Source organism: Notamacropus eugenii, chromosome 3 (assembly GCF_028372415.1).
Source record: "Notamacropus eugenii isolate mMacEug1 chromosome 3, mMacEug1.pri_v2, whole genome shotgun sequence".
Classification (NCBI taxonomy): domain Eukaryota; kingdom Metazoa; phylum Chordata; class Mammalia; order Diprotodontia; family Macropodidae; genus Notamacropus; species Notamacropus eugenii.
Window position 1 is genome coordinate 192,158,524 of NC_092874.1, and position 7,017 is coordinate 192,165,540.

Below are 7,017 nucleotides of genomic sequence, written 5' to 3' on the forward strand. Positions count from 1 at the left end.
GTTTCTTTAGGGTGGCCCATATAATTCCCAAACAGATACACATGTCCACTTCCAAACCTCTGCCATTACTCCTCCAATCACTTTCTATCTCTACACTTTTGCAGGTGTGATCCTTTCTGGACCACATCAGACCATCTGTTCTCATTGTTGGCCTACCCAATAATCTCCAGTAAACTTCACAGGGTGAAGATTTCAGTCAGTCAGTTGATAAATATTCATTAATATGTCAGGCATTGTGCTAAGTTCTGGGAATACAAAGAAAGGCAAAGATAGTCTCTGCCCTTCAGAAATTCACAGTCTAACAGGGAGACAACAAGCAAAAAACTATGTACAAACCAGCTACATATACAGGGTAAATAGAAAAGGATCCACAGAGGGAAGACACCAGAATTTAGGAGTGGAAAAGGTTTCCCAGAGAAGGTGGGATTTTAGCTGGGACTTGAAGCAAGTCAGGGAAGCTGGGAGATGGAGGAGGGAGAGCATTCCAGGGATGAGGGACAATTAGTGAAAATTTCTGGAGCCAAGAGATGGAGGCTCTTGTTTGAGGAACAGCAAGGAGGCCAGTGTTCTTGGATCCAAGTGGAAGTTGAGGGAAGGGGACAAGATTATAAGGTATAAGAAGACTGGAGATTGGGTGAGGGGGGAGGGAGATAAGTTGTGAAGGGTTTGCATACCAAACAGAGATTTTATTTTTCGTCTTGGTGGGAATAGGGAGTCATTTGAATTTCTTGAGTAGGGAGGATGACATGTTTGGCCTTGCATTTTAGGAAAACCACTGGTGGCTGAATGGAAGATGGATTGGAGTGAGGAAAGACTTGTGTCAGGCAGACCAAATAGCAGGCTATTGCAATAGTCCAAACATGAAGGGATCAGGGCTTGCACCAGCAAGCAGTGTCAGAGGAGAAAAAGGGGGCATTTTATTTTTCTCTCAACTTTTCAAACTCTGTTTTTGGTACTGTCTTCATTTCCCACTGCCTGGCTTCTGCAACACCTCCTCCCCCTTCTTGATTTCCATGGGAAGAAATCAGGAAATGTGAACAGATTTAATCAAGATCCTTATCTGATTCCTTGCTTATTCCTCCTTTAGATTTGATCCCAGGCAAAATTTTGAAATGGATTTGAAATTATTGCTTCTTCTTCCTTTCTACCTCATTTCTTTATTAACTCACCATCCAGTTATTGGGACTCCTTTTCCCCTTAGCCCTCTGTATATCTTAAGGGTTAAAGATTTTCATCCCCTTCCCCTCTCAGAGAAAAGATCTGATAAGCTCATTGGCGTTAATGAGTTAAAGAGTGAAATGCTGAAACTATACCCTTCTAGGGATATTTACATTTTAATAAAGGACAATTTGTAGGCCAAATGGTTGAATTTTTAATGGTGGACAGTGGGATATTAGCACGGTGGTGGGTGACTTTTTATAGGGTAGGGGGAAGGAGATGATACCTTCCTGTCAATGATGCTTTCTGGATATCCTTGCTATCATACCCCAAAGTCACCTTTTCTGCCTATATAAGTTCTGCTGTCTCATTCTTTTCTAAACCTTGCAATTCAAACCTGAAGTCTGCAGTCTTGGCTGAAAGCAGTTGAACTCTATTTTGATGGAATGCCTTTCAGTGTCCCTCCTGCCATATCTTGTAAAACCCCTACTGTCCAGAACAGAGCTCTGGTTGTGGTCCTTTTGATCTGAGACAGATAAACAAGCTCCAGCTGCCTTCACCACTGAGCTTGTCTTTTGATGCCTTCAAGCAGCAGAGGATACTGGCCACAAGCTCCTCCTCCTCCTCCTTTTTCCCTTGCCTCCTAGGGACTGAAAGTCAAAGCTAGTTTTCTATTCTCATTCTGTGTACCTAGACAGAGCAGACAAGCTGCTCCCCACCTTGTGACCTTTCTCCCTCCACTGCAATAGCCATGGTCAAATGAAAGGAGAGAGTTTAAGAAAAAAAGGAAGAGATGTGGCTTTGTGGGATGAGAAAGTGAGGAAAGCAGGAGGATGGTAAAGGGAAAGGTGACAGTATTACAGTGGAATTGAGAGCTAAGAGGGTGGGATGAATGGAAACAATTAAAACAAGAATAGTGAAAGCTAGAAGGTATTGTTAAAAAAAAAAAAAAAAAAGAAAGGTCAGTTAGGAGTTGCCAGAGAAAGGTATGAAATTATAGGGACACCAGAAACATTGTAAAACAGCCTCTAGATCTTCGCAATATTTTTCCTTGCCTGGGAAAACAAAGATTTGGATGACAAGTCCAAAGTTTCAGTGATTACCATTTTCCCTGCAGCTCACAACAGCATCTTGTTTTCAAATGCCTACCCATAGGGGAAAGTGACTAGTCCTCACTGAGGTTTTACTGTGGTAAAAGTGGGCGGGGAGAGCAGGTGGCCATGGGCTTCTCTAAAACCAGTCGAGCAAAGCCAGCAGCAGCCTAGTCAGATTATAACTTCTGATTAGACCCCAAAATGGAAAAAACAGACGTTGTTTATATAAATAGAGATGCAGAGCCCGCAGCTTCCTGTTGACAAACTAGGGTTCATTGCCTCTCCTCTGGTTATTAAAAATTTTTTTTTCTACTTGGTTATAAACCTTAAGCCACATTTGCAATTTTTATAGAATTCCCTCTATGTATCCATACATATAGACTATGTTGTCATGGACAATATACTTTAACACTAAATTTAACAAAAAAATTTATTAAGCACTTACCATGTGCCAGGTTCTGTGCTAGCCACTGGGAGTAAAGACAAAAACAAACCAGCCCCTGATTTCAAGGAGTTTGCATTCTACTGGGGGATACAACATGATTAAAGACAAAAATAATATAGGGTAGCAAGGGAAGGGGCAAAGAAGAGACAAGATATATAGTCCTAGGAATGTTTGAGGAGGTAACATTGAAGGTGGGGTAGAAGAAAATGGGGCTAGGTAGAGGAGGATGTACCTGAACTGAATCGTGAAAGAAGGACTCTGTAATGTATGGATGAAGAGGAAATACATTCCAGGCATGGGGACTGGTTTGTACAAATGCATGGAGGTGGGAGATGGCCTGTAGAGTTTGGGGAATAGTGAGTAGTTCAGTTGGAAAGTAGACTTCATGAAATTGGGGGAGGTGTTGATGATTTAAGGAAAGAAAATCTTTAGAGTAGATACTTTGGGGAATTAAGCAGGTTGGAATGAAGGGTTTGTCCTGAAACAGTGAAGGTAAGTCCAGGTAAGATTAGATAACATAAATTTGTAGTGACTTCATTCAATACAGTTATGTGATTTCTTCCATCCTCCAATTCTTATTAGTAGAGTGAGAATTAAGTAGAGAATGCAGATAGTGGGGACAACCTATGCATCTTCAGTATTTAAACAAGTTATCACCCTTACCCTGACTACACCCTCTTCTCCTCCCAATTTTGGCACTTTTCTGAAGTGGTCACTGAATTTCTGTTCTGATTGTACAGCTATATTGTTTAAAAAAATGTTGAGCACCTCCCGTACGTGAATATTTACTTATTTTTAAATTAAAAAATTTATAAAATGTAACAAATTGAAATAATATTTGATACTAGAATAAGTAGGGAGCTACTCAAATTAGCTACTCAAATTAATTGATTAGAAAAGAAAAATGCTCATACCTGTACTTTGGGAAAATGTATGACAACTATGTGGAAGATGGAATGGAGAAGGAAGGGTCTTAAGGTGAGAATACCAATTAGGAAGCTATTTAGTAGTCCAGGGAAGCAACGAAGAGGGGCTGAACCAGGGTGGTCCCTGTGTGAGTAGAAAGAAGGGGATGAACATGAGAGATGGTATGAAAATAGAGATGATAAAATCTGATATTTGATAAAATAAGTGAAGTAAGGTGTTTAACACTGTGTCAATGTTCTGAACTTGGATAACTGGATAGTGGTGCCTGGGTAATGTAATGGGAAATTAATGGAGAAGTTTTGAAGAGAGGTGTGTATAGGAGGAAAGATACCTTATACCTCATATCTATGACACCTATACAGCATCTGACTAAGTAATGGTTAATTTATCCTTGACCTAACACTTGGCTCAGAAGGGAGAAGGTTGGGAGTTTGCATAGTAGAGGAGTTATAGAGTTGTGAAATATTGTTGGGGCAGGGGAGAAGGGCTACTACAGGTGTGACTGTACTGGAGACAAGCCCTATTAGCTATTGTGGGAAAGGTGGGATGGAACCCAAATTTTTACTGTTTGATTGATTGATCACATACCAGTAGGGTCAAATCATGGCCCCGTGCTGGGTATCAGGGCCTACTTTGTGACTTAGTGAACCAGTTCAACTCTATGTCATCATTTACTCTCAAATCCCTTATTTCTTCATCCACTTATGCCTTCGAACTCTCCAAAGCTGGATCACTTCCACTATCTACCTTCTTTGTTTCTGCTCACCCGCTTCTGGAGCTGCAGGAAATTTCTAAATCTTATTGACTGGTTCCATTGCAAATTTGTATTCACTGTTTTCAACTGGATTCTTGATACAGCAACTCAGTCCTTTTACTACCTCCCCCCAATGATACTCTATCCCACTCTTCATAGTGGCTTTTTTAAAAAAAATCAGTTTTATCTTTTTAGCTCTGAGCTTTCTCTCTTCTACCTTCTCCTCCCTTCCACTGAGAAAACAAGACAAAACCTGTCACAAATACCTATGGTCAAAAGAAACAAATTCCCATGTTAGCCATGACCAAAAAAAGTATATACCTTAATCTGAACTCTGAGTATGGTCTCCCACTGCATCCAGGGCCATCTCCGATCATTCTGATCTATATCTTGCCACTGGACCCAAATGGCTCTAGAGGAGAAAGTGAGGCTAGTGACTTTGCACAGCCCTGCCTCACTTAAATCCAATTCACCTGCATGTCATGGCATCACATCTCCGATGTCATGGTTCTTTTTGAGAATGAAGGACAAACAGCAACTCTGAGTATATCACCTCTCTATTTGGAGGTGGGTATCAGGTTTCATCATGAGTCTTCTAGAATTGTGATTGATCATTGTATTGATCAGAGTTCCCAAGTCTCTCAAAGTTTGTCGTTACAATATTGTTATTATTATGTGAATTGTTCTGGTTCTGCTCACTTCATTACACATCAGTTCATGTAAATCTTCCTAGTTTCTTTGAAACCATTCCCTTCATCTTTTCTTATAGTACAATAGTATTACGTAACATTCATAAATCATGACTTGTTCAGTCATTCCTCAAAGGTACCACCTTCAGTTTCCAGTTCTTTGCCACTACAATAAGAGCTTCTATAATTTTTTTTGGTAATATGGATCCTTTTCCTTTTTTTTTTTTTAATTTCTTTGATAAATAGACCTAACTGTTACAGTGCGTATGCACAGCTTAATAGATTTTTGGTATAGTTCCAAATTACTTTCCAGAATGGCTGTTCCAATTCAAAGTTCCACCAACAGTGAATTAATAATGTTCTTATTTTCCCATAGTCCATTCAGCATTTGCCATTTTCCTCTTTTTGTCAACTTTGCTAATCTAGTGGGTAGTAGCTCAGAGTTATTTTAATTTGTTTACCTGTGACTATTAGTAATTGAGAACAATTTTCATATGGTCATCAAAAGATGTAATGTTAGGTCTTTTCCTCTGAAAACTGCCTATTCATATCACCCAATGGCTTTTCTATTTTTTTCTCCTTATGTTTCCAATAGATCCCCTCCTCTCACTTTCTCAGCTGAGACCTTTGCTTCATACTTTTACGGAAGCAAAACCAAACCAAACCAAATCCAATAAAAGCATAGCTTCTTCCCCCCTCCTCATTTCATAACTACAGAAAGTGGAGATTGGAAACCCTTGTGCTGTGCACTGGAATGAATCCCCTCATTATTCATTACCACTGCTCTAGATCATTGCCTGACTCTGGGTCTCACTGCTTAGCTCAGCTCCAAATACAACCACCAGCTTCTATTTCCCGCTTTCTAAGATCAGAATACTCATACTTTGCTCAACTTCTCTTTTTCTTTTTTAATAGTACTTTATTTTTCCCCAATTACATGTAAAGACAGTTTTTAGCATTTATTTTTTGAGGCCTTCGCAAGGCAGTTTGGGTTAAGTGACTTGCCCAAGGTCACACAGCTAGTAAGTGTCAAGTGTCTGAGGATGGATTTGAACTCAGGTCCTTCTGACTCCAGGACCAGTGCTCTATTCACTGTGCCACCTAGTTGCCCTAACATTCATTTTTAAATAAAATTTTTAGTTCCAAATGTTTCTCCCTTCCTCTTTCTCTCCTTCTTTTCTAAGACAGTAAACAATTTGATATAGGTTATACATATAACCTATATATGTGTGTATATATATATATATGTATATATATATATATATATATACACACAATACAAAACATTTTCATATTAGAAAATTTTTCTAGAGGTGGATAGCATTTTCCTCATGAGGCTTCTAGAATTGTCTTGGATCATTATGTTGCTGAGAAGAGCTAAGTCATTCATAGGTGACCATTGCACAGCATTGTTGTTACTGCACAAAATGATCTCCTGGTTTTGCTCACTTCACTCTTTGCTCAATTTTTTGCAAGATTATCTGGAGTATCTGCTTCTGTAGTCTCTCTCTGTTTCCCATTCCCTCTCACGAGCATTGAACTTCCAAAGTCAATCCCTTCACCCCTTGTGGGAGATGCCACATTTTCCCCAAAAATGAGCTTCCATGACCTGGAAGACTACAGATAAAAATATCAGTGCTGTGACCAACCTCTTCCCGTACTCTAACTCTCTCCAGATTCTAGAAAGGGTAGGAGGTATAAAAGTAATAGTTATTATTGATAAAAATAATATATGATACTTATAAAAAAGACTGAGAATCACATGCTAAAAAAGAAACCATGATTGTTTCCAAAAATAGCTTGTATTACAGAAGCAGGATTTAGAGGTCAAGGAATCAACCCACTCATTTTTGAAGATGGGGGAGCTGAGGAACAGAGAGGTTAAGTGATTTGCCTAGGATCACACAGGTAATATGTAGAAAAGACAGGACTCAAAAGTATTCTGTTTCA